This window comes from Leopardus geoffroyi, chromosome D3 (assembly GCF_018350155.1).
Source record: "Leopardus geoffroyi isolate Oge1 chromosome D3, O.geoffroyi_Oge1_pat1.0, whole genome shotgun sequence".
Classification (NCBI taxonomy): domain Eukaryota; kingdom Metazoa; phylum Chordata; class Mammalia; order Carnivora; family Felidae; genus Leopardus; species Leopardus geoffroyi.
The window spans coordinates 17,392,948-17,415,275 of NC_059339.1; the positions used below are offsets into that span (position 1 = coordinate 17,392,948).

At 49.1% G+C, this 22,328-nt stretch overlaps 1 long non-coding RNA gene and 1 other non-coding gene across 2 annotated transcripts; one reads left to right on the forward strand and one right to left on the reverse strand.

Moving 5' to 3' along the window:
* Nucleotides 1-7,357: 7,357 nt before the first annotated feature.
* Nucleotides 7,358-22,311, reverse strand: LOC123588023. Its single transcript, XR_006707656.1, has 3 exons — nt 22,195-22,311; nt 16,317-16,418; nt 7,358-7,441 (listed from the first exon to the last, which is right to left on the reverse strand). It is a non-coding gene; the product is annotated as an uncharacterized LOC123588023 (long non-coding RNA).
* On the forward strand, nt 15,635-15,707 carry TRNAK-CUU. The gene has a single exon. It is a non-coding gene; the product is annotated as a tRNA-Lys (tRNA).
* Nucleotides 22,312-22,328: the final 17 nt, after the last annotated feature.

Sequence of the window (22,328 nt, forward strand, 5' to 3'; positions counted from 1 at the left end):
TGTAAGCTCATCACGGTGCTTTGAGGTAGGAATGATTAACATCGATATTTTACGGACGCAGCAACTGAAGCTCAGAGAGGGACAGTAAGGATTTTACTGCCCCCAGGATGAGCTCTTCATGCGGCTGGTGGGGGGCTTTGTGATCCGTCCCTCTCCACCTGGATAGCCAGGCAGCAGGGTGACAGGGAGAATATGCAAGCGAGAGCCTGCTGACCTGGGCTCGAATCCCTTTTCCACCATGTACCATGTCTGTGACGCCGGGCAGGTTACCCACCCCCCTACTCTGAGCCTCAAATTTCATCATCTGCGAAATGGGGGCAATCTACCGCATGAGGTCCTTGCCAAGATTTATTGGGTTAATATAGGAAGAGTGCTTGGCACAGAGTAAGGAGCGTAAAGTGTAGGCACTTTTATTATTTTTATTGATGGCGTTTTTTATCACTGCCTGTCCCCTCTCTAAGGAAGACTGACTAGCAGTTCTGTCCCCCGATGAACCCCATTCTCTCCTTTCATACTGTGGGTCTTTGCCCAGCCTGTTCCTTATCTGCATCACGTTCCTTCCTTCTCTCGTTCCTTTCTGGTTTCGCCGCCCCCTTGGTCTAGAAAATCTGGACACGGTCCCCTCCCGGGGGAATCTGCTGCCCCCCCCATTCCTTCCCCCCGCCCCCCGCTCCCGTGGCTCTGGAATGGCTGCTCCCCTGTCCCGGGGTCAAACCCTGCATCAGGACAGGACCGTCCCAGCCCCAGCACAGGCCTGGCTCAGGGACACATGCGAGCTGAACAGAGATCTTCCCAACCCCTGGAAATGAGGTGGTGGCTGTCTTTCTGTGTTTGGTTCAGGCTGGCTGTTGGTTTGTGGCACAACTCCATCATTTTCTCGCCGTACGAGACACTTCACCTCTTTATTCTTTTCCCTGTACTCTATCAAGGCATAATTTACATACAATACAATGAACAAATCTTAAACCGGCTCAGTTAATTTTGCCAAATGCAACACTCTTTTTTTTTTAATTGTTTTTAATGTTTATTTATTTTTGACAGAGAGAGAGAGAGAGAGAGAGACAGAGCATGAGTGGGGGAGGGGCAGAGAGAGAGAGGGAGACACAGAATCTCAAGCAGGCTCCAGGCTCCAAGCTGTCAGCACAGAGCCCGACGTGGGGCTCAAACTCACAGACCGTGAGATCATGACCTGAGCCGAAGTCAGCCGCCCAACCGACCGAGCCACCCAGGCGCCCCCAAATGCAACACTCTTGTATCACCCTGACCGATTTATGTAAAATCCTTCCAGAAGCGTCCCTGCCCTGTGCCCCTTCCTACTCCGTACTTTTCCCCCCAGAGGTGAGCAATCCTCTGATTCCTAGCACCTTTGGGAAACTCTGCCTGCCCTTGAACTTCGGGCTCATGGACTCCTACTGCATGCTCCATCATTTCCATGAGATTCGTCCATGCTTTGCACATCAGTGGCTCATTGCTTTTTATTGTTGAATAACATTTTGCTGTATGGACACCTAATTACCGCCCCCCTCCCCCCCCATATTCTCTTATTGGGTGGACATTTGGGCTGTTTCCTGGGAAATCTTTGTGTTTTCATTTCTTTTGGATAAATGCCTCCAAGTAGAATTGGTCCTATGATCAGACTATGTACTACTTTATTAGCAACTGACCAACAGATGCCCAAAGTGGTTGTACTTTGTTTTCAAGACGCCACTTTCTCCGCCTAAGCTGAGGATGATACCGTGTCCTTCTGTCTTGGGGGCTTGGTGAGAAGGAAGTCAGGAACCTGCATGCCAAGTGGCTTACCCACGGTCATTATTGTTCGCATTTGCTCTCCCGTGGGGTAATTTGCACCCGTGGTTGGCGGGTCCCACTGGTCTGGGTGCTGTGGGCCCTGAATGTCAGCACCAAACAGGAGACGTTTCACCTTGGAGGTGTCCTTCCTCACAGACTCCTCAGCGGGATTTCATTATCTCCCCGCTCTGTGAGGCAACTCAAATAACCACGATTATTTGCACATCCTCTGAACCAGAGAGGGCAGAAGACAAATGGCCCCCGCAAATCCCCCCTGCTACCGCCTTGGAGAGGGACCTCCAGGTGTGATCTCATGGCCTGGCATAAACCTCTTTCCTCCCTGGTTTAGCTTGGCCAGGAAGGGACATCCTAAACAGAATTCACAGCCTGTTCCCTGGGTCCTGCAGAGACGGCCATCTTTAGGTTGTCATTAAGGCTCCGTCACAGCCTCGGCTAGAAACAACGGTTTCCTGGGGATTTGGATTCAGTTGTCAAAACGGCTCTGGTTTGGGGCGCCTGGGTGGCGCAGTCGGTTAAGTGTCCGACTTCAGCCAGGTCACGATCTCGCGGTCCGTGAGTTCGAGCCCCACGTCAGGCTCTGGGCTGATGGCTCAGAGCCTGGAGCCTGTTTCCGATTCTGTGTCTCCCTCTCTCTCTGTCCCTCCCCCGTTCATGCTCTGTCTCTCTCTGTCCCAAAAATAAATAAACGTTGAAAAAAAAAAAAAAAAAAACGAAAAACAACGGCTCTGGTTTAAAACTCTGCATATAAAGTCCAAGCCCCAAAGCCTGTGATTCTGAAGCTGTGTCTCTGGGTCTCTCCTGTTTGCAGAACTTCCCACCCGTATCTTTTTATACAGATCTCCAAAGGCCCAGTGGCTCAGTCGGACAGGCATTGGTTCACCCCTGGCTCTGCCACATACTGGCTGGGTGACCTCTGACAAGTCAGTGCCTCCCTCTGGGCCTCAGCTTCCCCACAATTTCAGTTTCTGAAAAGCAGAATTATTGCTACTTCTATGGCCAAGACCTCAAGTGCCCTCCCTCCACCAGGTAGCCACACTCTCGTTTCCTTCCCTAACTTGGAACTGGACTCATGGTCACCTGGAGTAAAACCTTTGTTTTTCCATCACTCCCTGTGGCTCAAGGCAGTCATGGGACTAATTCTGGCCAGGGAGACGTGAAAACAAATGTCACCTGCAACTGCCTGGAAGGACCCTAAGAGGGAGACGTGAACTCTCTCCTGCCTGCTGACTGGAATGTGGTTGTGATGCAGGAGCTGAAGCAGCCATTTTGGGCCATGAGGAGAGAGCCACATGCTGAGGATGACAGAACCTCCAAGAAGAAGGAACTCTAGTCATTGGCATCTGTCTTGGACCAGCTGTTTCTGAACTCATTTCACCATGAGAGAAAAATAAGCTTTCTGGGGCGCCTGGGTGGCTCAGTCGGTTAAGTGTCTGTCTCTTGATCTCAGCTCAGGTCTTGATCTCACAGTCATGAGAGCCCCATATTGGGCTCCAGTCTGGGCATGAAGTCTACTTAAAAATAAATAAATAAATAAATAAATAAATAAATAAATAAATAAGCAAGCTTCCTTCCTTAAGCCATGGTTACTTTATTTCTTGTCCTTGCCACCTGTCGGAATCCTAATCGCAACCTGGTATTGGGAGGATTACATGAGCTGATTCCTGTAAAGATGTTAGCACAGTGCCTGGCTCCTAGAAATCACTCAATACGGCATAATGTGTGTATTACTTTTTGTTTTCAGTTTATTTATTTCGAGAGAGAGAGAGGAAAGCCGTCTCCGCCCTGTCCACGCAGAGCCCGAAGCGGGGCTTGAACTCACGAAGCGTGAGATGGTGACCTGAGCCGAGGTCGGATACTTAATCAAGCCATCCAGGTGCCCCAATGTTTCTATTACTTTAAAGGGATTGTGGATTGTGGCTGGACAATCGTGGGTGTCATTTCTGACTTGACTGAGGTGAAAGAAATTCTAAATAGAGCTCCCTGAGCTGGTGTGTGTGTGTGTGTGTGTGTGTGTGTGTGTCCTCAAGGACTACTGCCAGGATCTCCTACGTGGGGTGGGGGGGGTGGGTCTGTTTATTCCCAGGGCTTTGGTCTGGGTAAAGCTGGCTCCCATCCTCAGACAACTCCTACTCTGTCTGCTTCTAGAATCTTCTCTCTTAATTTCTAGTCACCCGGTCTGGGGCCCCGGCCTGGAAGCTGTGGGCTGTGCTATAATTCCTCAGTGTTTCCTCAGCACACGGAGTGCTCCAGGGACGAAACTGGCCCAGATGATCCCTTATTGCCTTTTTTATCCAGGAATTAAGGCCCCCTTGGCACAGCTCTGGAGGAGGCTGGGAAGGACAAGAGATCAGCCACCCCAGCTCTGATTCCTTAAAAGTAGAAATCTGAAAACAAGAGCCCTACAGGATGCGGCACAGTCGTGCTGAGTACCTTTGTCCCTGCTGCTCCTGCCAGCTGAGGCGCTCGCTTGGCCCCCAGCCACAATAACCAGAGTATTATGTGTCGAGCCCCTGCTTGGTGCTAAGCTTGGTGCTAAACCCCTTCCATGCACTCTCTCATTTAACCTTCATGCCGTGGCTGGCATCCAGCCCACTTCGCAGGTGTGGAAGCAGAGGTTTCGTGGTCAAAGAGCACTCCCTGCATCACATGCTCGTCTGGAGTTAGGCTCCAAGGCTTGGGTTAACTAAGACGCCACCCTCCTAAAGTTGCCTTTTCCCCCTGGAGCCCTCCGCCCTGAACTCTGCTCCCATTAGGTGCTACAGATGGTCGGGGTCCCTGCATTCGTCAGTTACCCCGGGAGACAGGAGTCTCAGGCAGGGCTGGCCTCAGAATCCCTCTGCTCATTCACAGGAAGCAAACATTTTCCTTCCACACAGGAAATGCTTTATGGCTCCTTTTTGATTAGAAGAGCGATTTATGCTCTTCTAAGACATGCAGATGATACATAAAGGTGTAGAGAAACGCGTGAGCTTCCTGCCTAAGGAACCATGCGTGTGAATGTGTAGTGAGCCCTCCTGTGGGTCAGCCGGGGAGCGGGTAGTGTAGACAGGGGTGCCCAGCAGAGACTCATCCCTGCTCCCAGGAGCTCCCTGCCAGCGCGTGGACCTGTGTCCAGCTCATTTTCCAGGCAAAATCACATGACACGTTTTTTCAAAAAGAATGGGGCCATCCTGTGGAACTGTCACAATTTTTCTCTTACTATCATCTGATGATGTCCTTCCACTCCCTAAAAGGAAAATAGACGCTACGGAGTGTGGCTTCACCAGGGCTGCCTGAAAGCAAATGGCTTCGGCTTCGGGTTCCCAGGTGAGAAATGCACTCCTCCGGTGAATACCCGCCCCACCACAGGCTGTTTCCCTCTCTCTTCCACCGTCCCCACCTGTAAAACAAACAACACTGCCCTCCCATATTCTGTCAAAGAGCAAATGAGATAACACACCCGTAGCACAGTGCCTGACACACAGTAGGGGTTTCAAAAATGCTGGGCTCCTTCTGCTAGGACTTTGTTTTGCATATGAGCCTAGTAGGGTGATTTTGTCTTGAGTTTTATTGTTTCCAACCTGGGGTGCTGAGGCTGAGGTGCTCATGTTTCCTGGCTTAGGACACATTCACATTATTGTCTGCAAGCGTCTTCCGTGCATCATTCACTCGTTCATTCATTTCCATTTATCCTCACGCCCCACTCTTGTCCACCCCTCCCGTACATGCCCCACAGGCAGCCAGTCTGATCCGTTTGATGTCCTTTTATTTATATTTGTCCCCGGAAAACATGTTTTGTGTGCATGTGTTTTTTTATGTACCAGAACGGTAAGGTGCTGTGGGTTGCATCCTGCTTATTGTGTCCTTCGTGGTGCTGTGATATTAACATCCACCCGTGCTGTCGTGTCCGCATCTAGGACTGCCCGACGGTGCTCCCTGGTGTGGGTCCACCATAGTTTGCCCCTCCGTTTATGTAGGGGCAGACCCTTACAGGGATTCAGCTTGTTGCCAGCGTAGATGGGGTGGCGGTGACCAGTCTCTCGTGTAGCCCCCCCCCCCCACCCCTGTCCTGCGGCCTCGGGTGAAATTTCTCTGCGGTGGATTGCCCTTGGCTGCCCTCCCAATCAGTACTTGCATACGATGCCAACATTAGCAAGTTTCTTCTGATTGACCCCGCCGGGGGTCACTGCATTGGGACCCCTCCCATCCTCTGCTTGGGATCATTTTTGGAAAGCCAAACGTAAGTGTAACTTTGTAAAGGTCTTCGTAGCTATTTGGGATCCCCGCCAACTTCAGAGCTCCGGGGCTGCTCAGAGCCTCATTGTCCTCACTTGTACGGTGAGGAGAGGGGGTTAGATCATCTGGAAAATCAGCAGAGCAGAAAGGGTCAGAAGACCTTGGGTTTGAGTCCTAGCTCCGCCATTTACCAGCTATGTGCTCTTGAGCAAGTGGCTTCACCTGTCTGAGCATCTGCTTCCCCATGAGTAACACGGGTCCCTAAAAGTATCCATTTCCGAGGGTATTGTAAGAGATAATGAGATAATGCATGGAAAGCTCTTAGCCCCTTGCCTGGCTATTCCTCACAGCCACTCTTACTGCTGTTGAGATGAAGACTGATGATGGTTGAAATAACGAGAGAGCATAGCTCCAGGTGCTGATCATCCCTGAGCCTATGATAAACGCAGTAGCACAACTAATGGCTTGACCGACTGCACTTCATTTCTTCCCCTGCATTTCCCCATACCACCTGGAGGGGGCAGTAATGAGTCACCGACCTGTGACCTAAGCAATGAACGTTCGGAAGATTCAGAAAAAGTCCTCTGCTGAACCTCTATTCTACGGGTTTCTTTTCTTTTCTTTTCTTTTTTTTTTTTTTAATTTTTTTTTCAACGTTTATTTATTTTTGGGACAGAGAGAGACAGAGCATGAACGGGGGAGGGACAGAGAGAGAGGGAGACACAGAATCGGAAACAGGCTCCAGGCTCTGAGCCATCAGCCCAGAGCCTGACGCGGGGCTCGAACTCACCGACCGCGAGATCGTGACCTGGCTGAAGTCGGACGCTTAACCGACTGCGCCACCCAGGCGCCCCTTCTACGGGTTTCAAATCATGAATCCTGCCATTGGATTTCTTTCCTGTGCCCATCCCCAACCTGGCCCCTGCCAACGTTTTTAAAAGGCTGGTAAGTTGAACACATTCTCCTCAGCAAGTGCCGGTCTTCCATCTAGCCTGCTAGGGTTAGCTGGCCTCCCGTGTAAATTTTAACGCAGGCGTTCAGTTTTCATTGTTTGCTGTGCACGTGGACCCTATTCTAATGGGACAGTATATCTCACTTTTATGGAGTAGATGTATGCCAGGCTGCAGACTGGCTTTTCTCTAAATCATTCTCTCACGCTGGATCCCACTTTCTAGTAGATACCTGTATTTCTTTTTCAGGTTTTATTTTTAAGCAATCTCTACACCCAACGTGGGGCTCAACCTCACAACCCCGAGGTCAAGAGTCGCACGCTCTACCGACTAAACCAGCCAGGCACCCCAGTATAGACCTGTATTGATACGGTATATATTGATACGGGCAACTGTTTATTGAGCACCTAGGATGGTCCTGCCGCTGTGTTCTCCACAAGGGAAGGCAGGTATTGAACTTTCAGTGCCTAGGAGAAGGCAGATATGGAACAACGAATTACACAGATAATAAGTTAAATTAAAATGTCACAGTTATACTGCATTACACTATGCTATGATCTAGTATCAAACATACACAAATACAGGCACACAGAGAAGAATGGGAAGAGATAGAGCAAAATGTGACTGTTGATTTTCTTTGGATGATGGGTATAGTGAACAGGATTCTTTCAGTTGCAAGACTCAAAAACTCAGTTTAAACTCAGTTAAGTAGGGAAGGGGATTCGTTGTCTCGTGTATTAAGCTGAATGATATGAAATTGTCTTTGGGGGGAGGGGGTCAAAAGTTGCCAACTGTTGGAATTGCGTATGGCTCAATTTAATAACTGAAAACTCTATTAAAAGACTGGCTTCAGGTGTAGTTGGATCCAGGTGCTCAAACAATGTCGGCAATCTCTCCCTCCCTATGTCTCAGCTCTCCTTTCTTCTGTGGAGTTGGCTTCATTCTCAGGCAAACTCTCCACACACTGAGGCAAGACTGGCCACTCCCTGCTCCCAACCTCTTTGCAACTTAGGACAAGTAAAAAGAAAAAAAAAAAAAAGAAGGAAAAAAGCCTCTTTCTCTCTGATTCCAGGGGAAGTTCTGGGCAGAGCTCTAATTGGCTGGGATTGGTTGTACTCCCTTCCATGAACCAATCACTGTGGCCAGGGCTGGGATGCTCTAATTGGCCATTTCTGGGTCACATGCTCCTCCCCTCACCCCACCCCCACCCCCACCCCCACCCCCAGCCTGGGGATGGCGTCAGCCGCTAATTAGCTGGGTGGAGAGTGAGACATGTATGGTTTTAACTTTGAGCACGGCTACTAGATGAAATGGAAAGACATGGCTGCCTCAGAAAGATTTCAAGCAATTTTTTTTATTCTTTTTTTTTTTTTTTTTGCCTCTCCACGTTTCCTAAATTTCTACAATGAACATGAATTACTTGCAGAAAAACATTCTCAAGTTATTAGAAAGAAACCCAAAGGTATTGAAAATGGAATTTGGACGCGAATGTGGCCTGGCTTTATTCCAGGCCAATAATGGCTTTCTGTGTTATCCCTCCAGGTACGATTTGCATTTTAACCAGAGTCAAAACACCGTGACTCCAAGGAGAGTGTAATGAAGGAATTTAGGGCACAGAGCGAGCCCAGGAGGCCCTGGAGCCCATTGTCTGTCTTCTCTAGGGCCATATTGCCACGAGGTCCGGTTGACCTTGAAAAGCTTTCACGCGGATTAAATCAACAACCTCAGAAGTGGTGTTCAGCTCTGAAACTCAGTTTCCTCACCTGCCAGGTGAGGATAATAACAGCTCCTTCCTTACAGGATTGCTGTGAGATTAGCGAGCCAGCACAGGTAAGCACGGTCCTAAAACAATGGTCACCCCGTTCCTGCTCCTCCAGAAGGCCCTCTTCCCAGGCAGGCCGTGGGGGACTGAGCAAAGCTGAATTCAAAGCCAGCCCTGCCATGTACCGGCTGTGTGGCCTCCCACAGGACATGAAACCTCATGGCATCTGAGTTCCCTCACCTGAAAACCGGGCATGAAATTATTCTCGGTGCAGAACTGAGAGAATCTGACAGGGTAGCATTAAAAAAAATTTCTTTTAAGTTTATTCTGAGAGAGATTGAGAGCAGGAGTTGGGGAGGGACAGAAGGAGAGAGAGAGAGAGAGAGAGAGAGAGAGAGAGAGAATCCCAAGCAGACTCCGCACTGACAGTGTGTAGCCTGATGTGGGGCTCAAACTCATGAACCTGTGAGATCATTACCTGAGCCGAGATCAAAAGTCAGACAGTTAACCCCACCGACTGAGCCACCCAGGCACCCCGACAGGGTAGCATTTTAATAAAACAACTTGATGCTTAGTGGACACTCCGTCAACGTTTGCTATTGTTCCCTTTCTGGTGACTTTTAACCTCTTTCCCAGAATCATCAACACAGATCACATCTGTGTAATTAGAGACCGTGTTTTAGAAATATATTTACATGCATAACTATGATCGTTACATAACACAGCGAGATGGCAATTCATGCAGAATCAGCAAGTTCCTAGGCTATGATTTTAAAGATGTTGATTTCCTTCTTAAAATTTTTTTTAAAGCTTATTTATTTATTTTGAGAGAAAGAATGTGTGCAGTGGGGTCGGGGAGGGGCAGAGTGAGAGGGAGAGAGAATCCCACGTAGGGTCCCACGTAGGCTCGAACCCCTGAATCGTGAGATCATGACCTGAGCTGAAATCAAGAGTCAGACGCTTAACTCACCGAGCCGGCCAGGCTCCCCCGATTTACTTTTTCTATTTAAAAAAGATATATGTCCAGCTGTTCCAAAATGCTAAATTACCAAAGGTGTTTACTTATAAAATTTTCTGAAGCATGACTTGGGGGCTGATATTTCACACCTTGAGTTGTCTGTCCATCCATCCATTCATCTTTCCTTTTCTTCCTTCCTTTCCTCCTTCCTTCTTTCTTTCCTGCCATCCTTGCACCCATCCATCCATTCATGAATCCATATGGCCATCCAATCATTCATCCATACATCCATCAATCCATTCATCTGTTCATTCACCCATCCATCCACACACACCACCCCCCCCCCCCATTCATCCCTTCAACATATAATGGATGCTGTGTGCCAAGTCCTTGTTCTGGATGCTGGGCACACGGTGACAAATAAGACAAACACGGTTCCTGACCTCACCGAACTTACTCCAGGTTCCTGGGAAGCAGAATGTGACTGAAAAGGCTGAGGCTGAGCACTGATCTGGGGACTCAGCTTGGTCCCCAGGGGGGTGAGGTGGTCCTCTGGGACACCAGGTGAGTCATTCTCTGCTGTGGAAGCCCCTCCCTGCAGGTGGATCCATGAACCACCCAGGAATGGTCAGCGTGGGTGGGATTTTTAACAGGAAGAGGTGGATGTCCTTGTGTGCAGGGGCCTTGAGCCATCAACTGGCATGTTAACGTGATGTCACTTTTTTACACCCGAAATTTAAGATTGGGCTTATACCCATTTAAAAAAAAATTTTTTTTAACGTTTATTCACTTTTTGAGAAACTGAGACAGAGTGTGAGCAGGGCAGGGGCAGAGAGAGAGGGAGACACAGAATCTGAAGCAGGCTCCAGGCTCTGAGCTGTCAGCACAGAGCCTGACCTGGGGCTTGAACCCACGAACTGTGAGATCGTGACCTGAGCCCAAGTCAGACACTTAACCGGCTGAGCCACCCAGGCACTCTGGGCTTACACCCATTTTGAGTAGACCCTCACCCTCCTAAGTTTAGCTTCAACTAATCTGAATGGGGTTTTGTTACAGCCAGCATGCCCTCACTGCAGCCCGTGAGGATTATTTTGCTTAATCTTTGTAACAGCACTGCGAAGCTGGATCTATTACTGACACCAACTTAGAGAAGAGGAAAGACAATCTCAGACAGGTGAAGTGGCTTGGCCTGGGTCAGACACTCAGAGGCGGGGCTTGTGCCCAAGTCCTAAGCTGGATTTGAAGGCGAATGTAGGGGAGGGCACTCCAGGCGGCGTAAATTGCGTGCAGGGGAGCTGGGAGAGGGCCCACGGGCATTGCCTTGCAGTTCTGCGCAGGGAGGAGATCGAGGACGTGAACTAGGCACACAGATCTGATCGCCGCTCTCCCCAAGCACATTGGGCCCCTGTGTGCTGGAGAATGCTGACCTAGAGGAGGGTTACTCCACACTGCCCCATTATGAGCACACACCACCCCCCCCCACCCTCCCCCCCCACCCCCCGCTACCCTGGCGGAGGCTCGTGCAGTGACAGCTCTTATGACGGCCTGGACCAGGGGCCTTTTTCTGCAAACAGATTACATCATTACCTTGAGAGACGCTGCGTTGTGAGCATGACAGTTTTATGGCCTGTAGATCCCTACAACTGGAACCATCTGGACTTTTAAAAGCTTGGTAATGCAACAGCATAAACAGGCCTCTGCGTGAGTCTTACTGCGTGCTGAGATTTAGAACGAGGAGTTTGCCGTCGGGGAGGAAGCCAGGTCTGATGAGGACTCAGACTCTTAAGGGTTTAGGCAGGGTGATTTGCTGTGCAGCCCCAGGCAGATGTCTCCCCTTTTCTGGGCTTCACTTTTCCTCCTTACTGAGCCTGTGTTCTCAATGCATAGGGAGGCTTGGAATGAGAAATGATACACGTGTTCTTTGTTCAAACCACCCCTAAGCCCCTTCTCTCAAGATCCCAGGGCTTCCCACCATCCTGCCGCCCCCAGTTATGGAAACATCGGTTCCAAGTGGCTAGGACGTGATGTGTGTGCCCAGGGTGACGGGGATGCTCACAGCAGAGCTCTGTCTGAGGCCCTAAGTGATCTGCACGAAGGGAGCACACAGACGTAGCTGCAGAAATGCCAGCACGCACCGGGGGCGTGAATGAAATATTCTTCTTAAAGGCCAGGCCTTCCCTCCATCGCAGCACAGGCCTCCTTGCCTCCAGCCCAGGTTTTCGGTACCTGACCTGAAGGAGACCATGAACAGACTGCTTTCAGGCTGAGCTGATGAGCCGTCTGTTTTCACGTTGTCACTCGGAAGGACAGAGTCCAGAGACATTTCCAGGTGTGGTATGTGGGAGATTGGGGAAGCTTTCGAGCCCCCAGAGCTCAGTCGGGGGAGGAAGGCAGAAGGTGAATGGTGACAGACAAGGCGATACCATGTGGCTCATGAGGTTCTGCGGCCGCGTCCCACGTAGCAAGCAGATTAAGAAGAATGATAACAGGAAGTTATTGTCAACAATACAATTGTGGACACATGGCCACTCTCATGCCTTAGTGTATAAATTTGTCCCTGTAGGGAAATTTTGCAGTAGATACTGAGAATTTAGAATGTCCAGACTCTTTGATCCAACTATTCACTACTAGGGATTTATCCTAAGGCAAAAATTGGACAAGTGCAAATATTTGTATTATAGGGTCACTTGAAAGCTTGTGAGTGAAAGCTTGTAAGTCACACAAATGTCTGACCAATGAGACAGATTTTGTAAAATATACTTCTGCCCCGCAGTGGAATATATACAGCTATTTTTTTTTTTTTTTTTTTTTTTATGAGCCTGACATCCTGACATCCTTTCCTAGGCATAGAAATGATAAGGCTATTTCTGTTTTGAAACATGGAATGAAATGATGTCAGAGGGGGGCCTGGGTGGCTCAGTCGGTTAAGCTTCCGATTTCAGCTCAGGTCAAGAGCTCACGGTTCATGAGTTTGAGCCCCACCTTGGGCTCTCTGCTGTCAGCACAGAGCCTGCTTCGGATCCTCTGTCCCCCTCTCTCTCTGCCCCTCCTCTGCCCATTCTGTCACTCTCTCAAAAATAAGCAAACTTAAAAAAACAAAGATCTTTCAAACATGATGTCAGAAAACTAGACTCCATTCACAAGACTCTTACTTTTCTCCATCCCCATGGTTTGCTCACAGAGAAGGTTCTTCTCGTTCAGCTTCCTGGATGTCATCTTGCCCAAAGTTCCCAGATCTTCCCAAGGGCTCCAAGCCCTGCTGGAAGTGAAGGCTTTGTTTTCTGAACTTCACTCTCCTGTTGTGTTTCATTGTCTGCCTGGTATGAAGGTGAGCTATGCCTGTGCCTTCCATGCCTTCCTGAACTTAGCTAGATCCATGTCTGAAACACCTTTGATCCCCAGGGCATGGATAATTGTGGGGAAGGAGTAAATGATGCCTAGCAAATTCTCTAACATGAGAGAGAAGTTTATGTGAGGCCTTGCAGCTAATTTCTATACCAAATGCCTTAGTGTCACTTGATATTCTGGCTGGTGTTGCCTTGAACTTGCCCCACGTCCTCATGAAGGTCAGCATCAGCTCCTGCTTGCTGTGATGCCTGTGATAAAGAATCCACAAATGTGTGAAACCGCCAAACTAAAGGGGGAAGGAAGAAAAGGTGCTGACCTAAGTAACTTTGGAAACGTGCAGAGTCTGAGAGACTAAAGGATACCGGAATTGAAGAATTACGTGAATGGATGGTGCATGGTGGGAGCCAGGCTTCTCATTGTTGAAGTATAAAATGAACAAGGGTAGGAGGCTAGATGATTCGTGTGGTAATAGATTAGAGCTGGGGACATCAGTGTGAACTCATGTATAGCTTAATATATGTACATGCTGGGGTTTTTGTGTGTGTGCTTTATTTTAGAGACAGCGAGTGTGAACAGGGGAGAGGGACAGAGGGAGAGGGAGAGAGAGAGAGAGAGAGAGAGAGAGAATTTTAAGCAGGCTCCATGCTCAGGGCAGAGGCTGACTCAGGGCTTGATCCCATGGGAGCATGACCTGAGCCAAAATCGAAAGTTGGACACTCAACCGACTGAACCACCCATGTACCCCATACATATTGTTACACACAGAAATATTTATATACACTTGTGTATATGTAGGTCAGCGTGCTGACAGACAGTTCCTGCTCTTCACTGAGAGGGCCTAGAAGCAATGACACCCCAGTAGCAACACAAACATCTAACGCCCGGGTCTTGGTTTAAAACCCCATTCTCCCATAAAAGGAACCAGGGATTGTAGGAGAAATGGCTGATTCAATGACCAGGGCGGTAAATACGCAAGGTGAGCCGGGAGCACCTTATCCTGCCATACTGTAAGAATGCGCTCCAAACGAAAAACGCAAAAGAAATTGGGGTATGTCAAAGGAACAAAGGAACCAACCGAGAACCTCCCAGGGGCCCAAGCTGGGACAATGTGAACCAGATAAATAAAGAATTACTGGATTATAACTCAACGTGTAAAACAAATAGCCATGAGTCCATGATTGAATAACTTAAATGGGAAAGAGACGCAAGTATCCCATGCGGAAGAATTCCAAATAATGTATGTAGATACTCTGCCCTCAAGGAGGGGGAGCATAACTCTTCACTTCTCAAGTGTGGGCCAAGTGTGGGCTGTGCACGTTAACTTCCCTCCAAAGTGTACGGGATGGAAAGGGAACAAATGAGCACCTTGACAGTGGAGAAATCTGACAGACACTACCTCAGCCAGATGGGATCAAGGCCCACATCAGGGGTCATGTGTCATGTTAATGCTATGCATCCTTGATAGGATGTGATGACAATTTTCTCTCTCCAGTCTTCCTCCCCAAAACCCATAACCCCAGTCAATTCGTTAAGGGAAAAAAATCAGACAAGGGTGCCTGGCTGGCCCAGTTGGAAGAACGTGCGACTCTTGATCTCATGAGTTCAAGCCCCACGTTGGGTGTAGACATTACTTAAATAAACGAATGAAAACTTAAAAAAAAATTTTTTTTTTTTGGTACTAATAGAGACATTCTACAAAATACCTAACCAGTACTCCCGAAAAGTGTCAAGGTCATCCAAAATGAGGAAAGTCTGTGAAACCTAAGGAGACGTGGCAACTATATGAAAGGTGCCATCGTGGATGGGATTCTGGATGCCAGAAGGGAAGTTAAGTGAAAAGTAAGGAAAATGTGAATAAAATATGAAGTCTGGTTAATAATTATGCATCAGTATCAGCTCATCAGCTGTAACAAATGTACCGTATTGACGTAAGATGATACTAATAGGCAAAACTGAGCGGGGATATGTGGGAGGTCTCCGTACTCTCTTCTCAAATTTTCTGTCAGTGTAAAACTTTTCTAAAAAAGTTCAGTCTATGTTTAAAAAAATTACCAATTAGGTACAGGTGAAGAATGATATCTTGGGTTTTCTTTAGTTAACTTTCTTTGTTTACTGTTGCTGTGAAGCGTTTTCATGTATGTGGTGGCTACTTCTATTTCTTCTGTGGATTGCCGATTGTCACGTTGTAGGGTTATTTGTTATGTGGCATGGTAGCCATAGCTAACTGATACAATCTTACTAAATTCCTGCAGCCCTATGAAGTATTATTTGTCCCCTTTCCATTATTCAAATATCCATTAAACAGATGAAGAAATGGAGACCCAGAGAGACTAAGTCATTTCCCCAAATTCAGACTCAGTGTCTCACCTAAGCTTTGAACCCACGGCTGTCTGACTCCAGAATTTTCTGACCACCATGCTATACTGTGAAGTACCATGAGTGATGATGGCAGAGGGAGGGGAGGGAATCCTGACAGCTAGTTGGGCGTCCAGTGACGAGCTTTGAATTCTGCGCTTTCGTGTAGGGATGCCAGTATGCCAAAGAGGGGCACCATGCAGCTAAACTAGAAATGATATAGGATATCCTCGGGGTGCCTGGCTGGCTCAGTCGGTGGAGCGTGTGACTCTTAATCTCAGGGTTGTGGGTTCGAGCCCCACGTTGGGTGTAGAGATTACTTAAAAATAAAATCTTAAAACAAGGAGATCCTTGAGTGGCTGCCATGAGAAATGGCTCGTGAGGGCACCAAACTTCCTGTCTGTCCCAAGCAGGGGGTCTGGGGTAGGACACTCCAGACTCTGCTGAGAACAGCAAAATGGGCTCTCTGGAGTTGTGCCTGGAAGAAATGCGATTGTCAGGTGCTAGCAGGCAGCACAATCCCATGTCATACATTATCATAATTTAATGTCAAGGCTCTGAATACTGGAGCCAGGAAGCACTATCTCCTCTCAAGAATGCTTAACCAACGCCCAAGATGTGGGGGCCCCCACTCACTGGCCCCTGCCTTCCCAGGGCTCGACCTCAAGGAGCTGGACTGAAATCTGAAGGTTCTGGGCTCAAGAACCAGGTTTGACCTCTGGCTCAGCTGACTGTGCTGTGCGGCCTGGGGCAAGTCAGCTCAGTGCTCTGGTCCTTGGTTTGTTCATTAGAAAATGAGAACCGTAGCCCTTGCCCTACTGACCTCACGGAATTTTCCAGTGGATAAATCATAGTACTGATGGTTACTGCACACTCTCCACATACCAGAATTTTGCATGCATCGACTCTGAATACTCACAGCAATCTTAATGGGCGGGTGCTTATACTATCCTCGTTGTACAGATGGAAAAACAGGTCTGGAGGCAAAAACAGACTTGTCACTTGCCTGAGGTCACCCAGCCTGCAAAGATTAAGTCAGAATTTAGAGCCCATCTTGTTCACCAAAGAGGATGTCACTCACCATATTCCCATATGATGCTAGACGGAAAAAAAGCTTGAGGAACTTGGGAACCTTGGGGAAGAAATTGGCCGGGGGGGGGGGGTGGGGGGGTGGGGTGGGGGGTGGGCAGGCTGGAGAAGCAGGATAGGGTGGGCGTGGTTACCAGCCAGGGCTTGGTCCTCATCGCCGGTTGGGTGTGCACACGGGGTTTGGAGAAGCAAGGTGCAGAGAGAAACCAGCCTGAGTGGACAAAGCTGGCAGAGGGGACAAAAGAGAGTTGTGGCAGCTGCCCAAAAATCATGCAAATCTGGTGAAGACAGAAACACCGGAAGGGGAGTTTTAGGAAGCTTTGCTCACAGATGGGCTCTGTAATCTCCATCCTCTGGCCTCCGCTGTACCTGCAGTAAAATCCCCGGGTTCTGCCAATGCCTTAAGAGGTGAATCCAGGCGCGCTTTGGATTTGGACAGCCTGAGACTGGCCACAGAGTGGCCAGGGGGCCGACCCCATTCCTCCGCCCTAGGCTCCTTGGCATGAGCCTGCCTCAGGCCCAGGACAGCCCCAGGGAGTCCGCAGGCTGCGGTTTCCGGAAGCTCTGGCTCTGAGTCCATCAAGGACAACAGATTTTTTTTTTTTTTAAGTTTATTTATTTAGAGAGAAAGCGCGCCGCAGGGGAGGGGCAGAGAGAAAGGGAGAGAGAGAATCCCAAGCAGGCTCTGTGCCGTCTGCGCAGAGCCTGATGTAGGGATCCATCCCACAAACCGTGAGACCATGACCTGAGCGGAAATCGAGAATCGGACGCTCAACCAACAGAGCCACTCCTGCGCCCCAAGGACAGCAGCTTTTTAAAGGAGTTAACTGTGCAGGCGTAGCATCCTAGCTGGGTCCTGGCCGAGGTGTCTTCTCAAACAGATGTGAGTTAGAGGCCCAGTCAGCCTTCTCTTTCCCTTCCTTTTACCTTTTTCTTAGCCATTCCTTCTTTCTCTTTCTCTCATTTTCTTCCTTCCTTCTCTCTCGCTTCCCATCTCCCCCTTTCCCTCCAGGTCCCGCTCTCTTGGACAGCAGGATCCTGGTGAGTTGTGGTTTTTTTGTTTTTTTTTTTCATCATCTCATCTGGTAAAATATGGATCATTCACCTTCCATTCTCGGGGTTATTTTCTAAGCGTTTCTTCCACGTAGCTACACAACCTTCTTCCTTGTTAATGGCTACGTGATGTGCCACCAAGTACTCTCATTTGCATAACGGGCTCCCTGTTGTGGAACACTAGGTATAGTTTCGAGGTTTTGTATCCTTACAGGTGAAAGTATTCGTTTTTTCTGGTCTGCCGTGTGTGGGGCTCGTGGGTCCAAGTTAAATGGGGGCCTGGGAGGCACGAGGTAGATGATTGGCATGGGGTGGTAGTTCGTCCAGGAGCTGCTTCCTGCCTGCCCTCATCCCCAGGGCAGCTCTGAGTATACAGCAGGTGCCTCATGAATGCTGCCTGAGGATGCCTCTCGGCCTCTATTCCTGCACCTGGCATACTGCCTCAGTGCGCTCTCCATTGAAGCGTCCTCTTTCCCACCTGGCCGTGACCTTCCATAGCCTTTTTATCTCTATGTCCCCCGTGCCTGGCACCAGGAAGCCCCTCAGGAATGGAAGGGAAGGAAACAAAGTAAAGGAAGAGGAAGCCAGAGAATGCTCACTTCCTCTGGCCACCCCTCATTAATAGGGCCTGGGATTGCCGTGGGACATTAGTGACAGAACATGTTGACATTGTGTAATTTATTAGCCTGAACTATACAAATTATACCTTCCCCCAGGATGCCCGCGACGAGAAGCTGCTTTTCATGAGTTTATCCTGGGGACTCGAATAAATAAGCAGAGAAACAAAAAAACCTCATGAATTTTTTAAAGAGCTTATTGGAATCAGGAGAAAACCTGGTGTTCCGGGTGCAGAAGTAAGTATCCAATAGATCAGCATTCATTTCTCTTTACCCTCTGAAGTCTTTTTTAATCCTCTTGCTTGCCAGTGTTAATCCGTGTTTTTCTGTGAATTTCCCTCCAGATCGGCAAGCGAACAATACCCACCCAGGGGGCCTCTCCCCATGCATTTCCCACCACACTGGGGGTGGGGGGAGGCCAGTGCCTGGTGAAGGGTGGGCCTTGGAGCCCCAGAGGTGCTGTGACCCCATCCTCTGCCTGCACCTGTAGGGAGTGAGATCAGAGGTGTGGAATTGCCGCGCTGAGAGCCTTGGTGTCCTCTTAAAAAAAGCTTCTTGGCTATGAGAAACACCTGAGTTGATCATCCCCCAAATGTCAGCCTCGCCGAAAGTTAAGCGGTTTACAAGGTCTTGCTGAGAAATTCCATGTATTAGAAGCTAATAGAAGGTCAGCATTTTCCATTTCGATTTTTTTTTTTCTTCCTGCTGCCCAGGGTCTAGGTAATACTCCCTTTGGCATTTTGAAGACGCTTCTACAAATTGTGGCATGGTAGCTAAGCGCTTGATGGGATTTACCCTCCCAAAGCCTGTGAAACAGAGGTTGTTATTATGTCCATTTTATAAATGAGGAAATTGAGGCTTGAGTGGAGAGGGGTCCCTTGCCCAAGGTCACACACAGCCCGTGATGGAGCTGGGTTCTGTCTGATGTCTGTCGGAATCCAAAGCCCATGCTTCGATGCATTATGACTTCTTCCTCTACTTGGCACGTCGGGAATGTCTCCTCCCCTCCCTTCCCCTCTGCAGACATCTTCCTCGGTGGTGACTCCGTAATCGATGCTAGCAGCCCGAGATCCAAGTTAGAGAACTGCAACCTTGAATAGGCACGGTGGACATTCCATCTCTGGTTTCCTCTAATTTCCTGCAGCCAAGGTCAGCGAACTATAGCCCTTGGCCCAAATCCGGCCCGCTGCCAGTTTATGTAAATAAAGTTTTATTGGCACTCAGCCACGCACATTCATTTACACATGGTCTGTGGCTGCTTTCAATGCTACAAAAGCACAGATGAGTAGTGGGACAGACGCCATATGGTCCACAAAGCCTAAAATATTGACTTTCAGGCGGTTAGAGAAAAAGTTTTCTGACTCCTACAATGCCGAGTTGTCAACGTTTATTACCCCAGAATCTAACGTGATAAATGATAACATCAGTCCTGTGAGTAGATGGCATTTTGGGAGGGCCAGCTATGAGCCAGGCATTCTGCTAGTTGCTTTCGGGGGATGATCTCCTGGAATCCTCCAACAGTAGCATCAAGCAGGTACTCCGAGAGGTGAGTAACTGCCCATAGTCAACAGTCACGGGGTCTGAGACACGACCCTTGAGCTGTCTGGCAGTTCATACACTGCAAAGTGTCCTACAGCCATAAAGCGCCGTTTCCAGATTGTCTACCCAGTGCCTGGCATCATGCTGCGTGCTGGCATGCAGCGTGATACATGACAAGCAAGGGACAGTCTCCATCCTCGGGAAACCCGTGGACTTATGGGAAAGACAGGCCTCCATCTAGATCAGCTGGCGAGATGAGCAGTCAAGAGCTCACAGGAGGAAGAAGCATCTGGGAAGGGGAACTTCGAATTAGGTCTTTCATGACGAACAGAAATGTGATCATTGAAATAGAAGAGAGAGAAGAACACCCCAGGGACAAGTTAAGCAAAGGCTTGGATTGAAATAATTGCCAGGCACCTGAGTCTAGGGTGAGTGAGGGGCAGAAGGGAGCAGAGGGTGGTCACAAACGACGATAGGACTTGTTCAAGACCGGAAGAGGAGAGGTTGGGATGTGATGCTGGGGACTTTGAAAATGTGTTTTCCTTCTCTTATCTAGAAAGAGCCTCAGGTTTTGTCACCCCTTTTCCATCTGGTAGGTAGTAGGTGCTCAAGAAATGCTTCCAAGAATCAAATGTCAGCCCTCGCAACAGGGAGCAAGCTTGCATTTGTCTGTCCTTGCGGGACGCTCACATGGCAGCAGGCAGCAACAACCACCCAGGTGACAGTGACTCATGCACCTGGGACCACCAGGCTTCCAAAGAGTTTCAAGTTCGAGGTTGACTCCATTGGGTCTCTGGAGAGGGGCTTTCCAGAAAAGTCTCCTACTTTCCTACCTGTGCTCAGATGGCAGGACAGGGGTCTTGTGCCCTGAAAGAACTACCCTTCCATCATTGATCATTTGCTTGGGTTGGGTGAGGAGATGGGGAGAGCCCGGCCTTTGGGGCCATCACCGTCCCCCATCCACCGTCCGTAGGTTTCTGGTGTGTGACCTTGGGCAAGTTCCCTACTTTCTCAGAGCCTCGGTTTTCTCGTATGGCCATTCCTGTGTCATGGGGTTGTTATGACAAGTACAGCCTGCCATATAGTAAAGGCCCAATATTTATGATCGGTTATTATTTTTACTATGATTAGCGATCAGATTTCTGTATCAGTCGGCATTTGCTGCCATCATGCCAACGGTCTGTGTGATTTCTAAAAACATTTATTTTTTGTTTCCTCTCACAGTTTCCTGGATCCGTTGGGGACGGCTCTGCGGGTCGGGTTTAACCATCTCCCTTGTCTTTTATCCTGGGACCGGTGCTCACCTAAGACATGCTCCTCTGAAGGCAGGGAACAGAAATTTCAAGAGAGGCGAGTGAAAACTCAGGCCCCTCCTAAGGCTTGCGCTCAGAACTGGCCCACAGTTATCTCAAAATATCCCATCGGCCAAAGCAAGTCACACGGCCCAGCCCAATAGCACGGGTGGAGAAAGGCGGAAGAATTGTGTCACTCCCACAGCTGCCAGGATTCCTAGCATGGCTGCTGGCCATATGATTCCACCACCTACCCAACATTGCCTTCCGTATTTTGCACAGAAGGCTGTCTCCAATCACAGAGCATCTTAGAGATTGGGGACTGTCCATAGGACACTGTATGTTTTGTATCAGTGGGGTTCCGACGAGGTAGTCTCTAGCTGAATTTCCGGACCAAGATTAATTTGCTGCTGTAATGTGAAGACAGCCACCCTCACACCCCCACCGCGGGTCCAGCGTGAGGGAAAATAAGGAGACAGCCCCCGTGTTGGATAATGACCGCCCAAAATCCAATATTCAGGGCCCGACATTGCCCGTTCAGTTTCCTCTGACTGAAATTCTTGGTTGTTCCTCTGCTAAAACCAGGGTGGCTATTTACTCTGGGCACCAATGGCTGTTCTTAGCCATATTGATAAACAAGGCTTCCAAAATCACCTCAATACCAGGAACAGTTCATTTAAATTTTTTTTTTTCAACGTTTATTTATTTTTGGGACAGAGAGAGACAGAGCATGAACGGGGGAGGAGCAGAGAGAGAGGGAGACACAGAATCGGAAACAGGCTCCAGGCTCTGAGCCATCAGCCCAGAGCCTGACGCGGGGCTCGAACTCACGGACCGCGAGATGGTGACCTGGCTGAAGTCGGACGCTTAACCGACTGCGCCACCCAGGCGCCCCAGGAACAGTTCATTTAAAACAGAAGCAGCAACACCACCAATGACAAAATCGACAGGTCAGTCCTGTGGTGTCCACCCTCGCCCAGGGGAGCCTGGTGATGAGTTGAGGAGTATTTTTGGACAGGGACAACAGCAGGCCTGGCCCAGATCCACTCATTCCTTCAGTAGAGCTTCCCAGGGAGTTCCAGTTATTTCCCAATTTGTTCCAGCCACACCACCTTTTGTGGCTTCGTTTGGACATTGAGGTCATCGAGAGATGATTGACTTGGGCAAAGCAGAGAGTAGGAGGAGGAAAGATTCTTCACTTACTCACCCACTCACTAACTGCTGAGGGTCTTCAGGGTCCGGAGCTGGGGGTTCAAAGCTGAAGGAAGCAGAAGGTCCACTGTGCTGGCCGTTTAGCGCGGCAGATCCTCCTTCCACGTATCTTTTTTAGGGTAGGTGGTT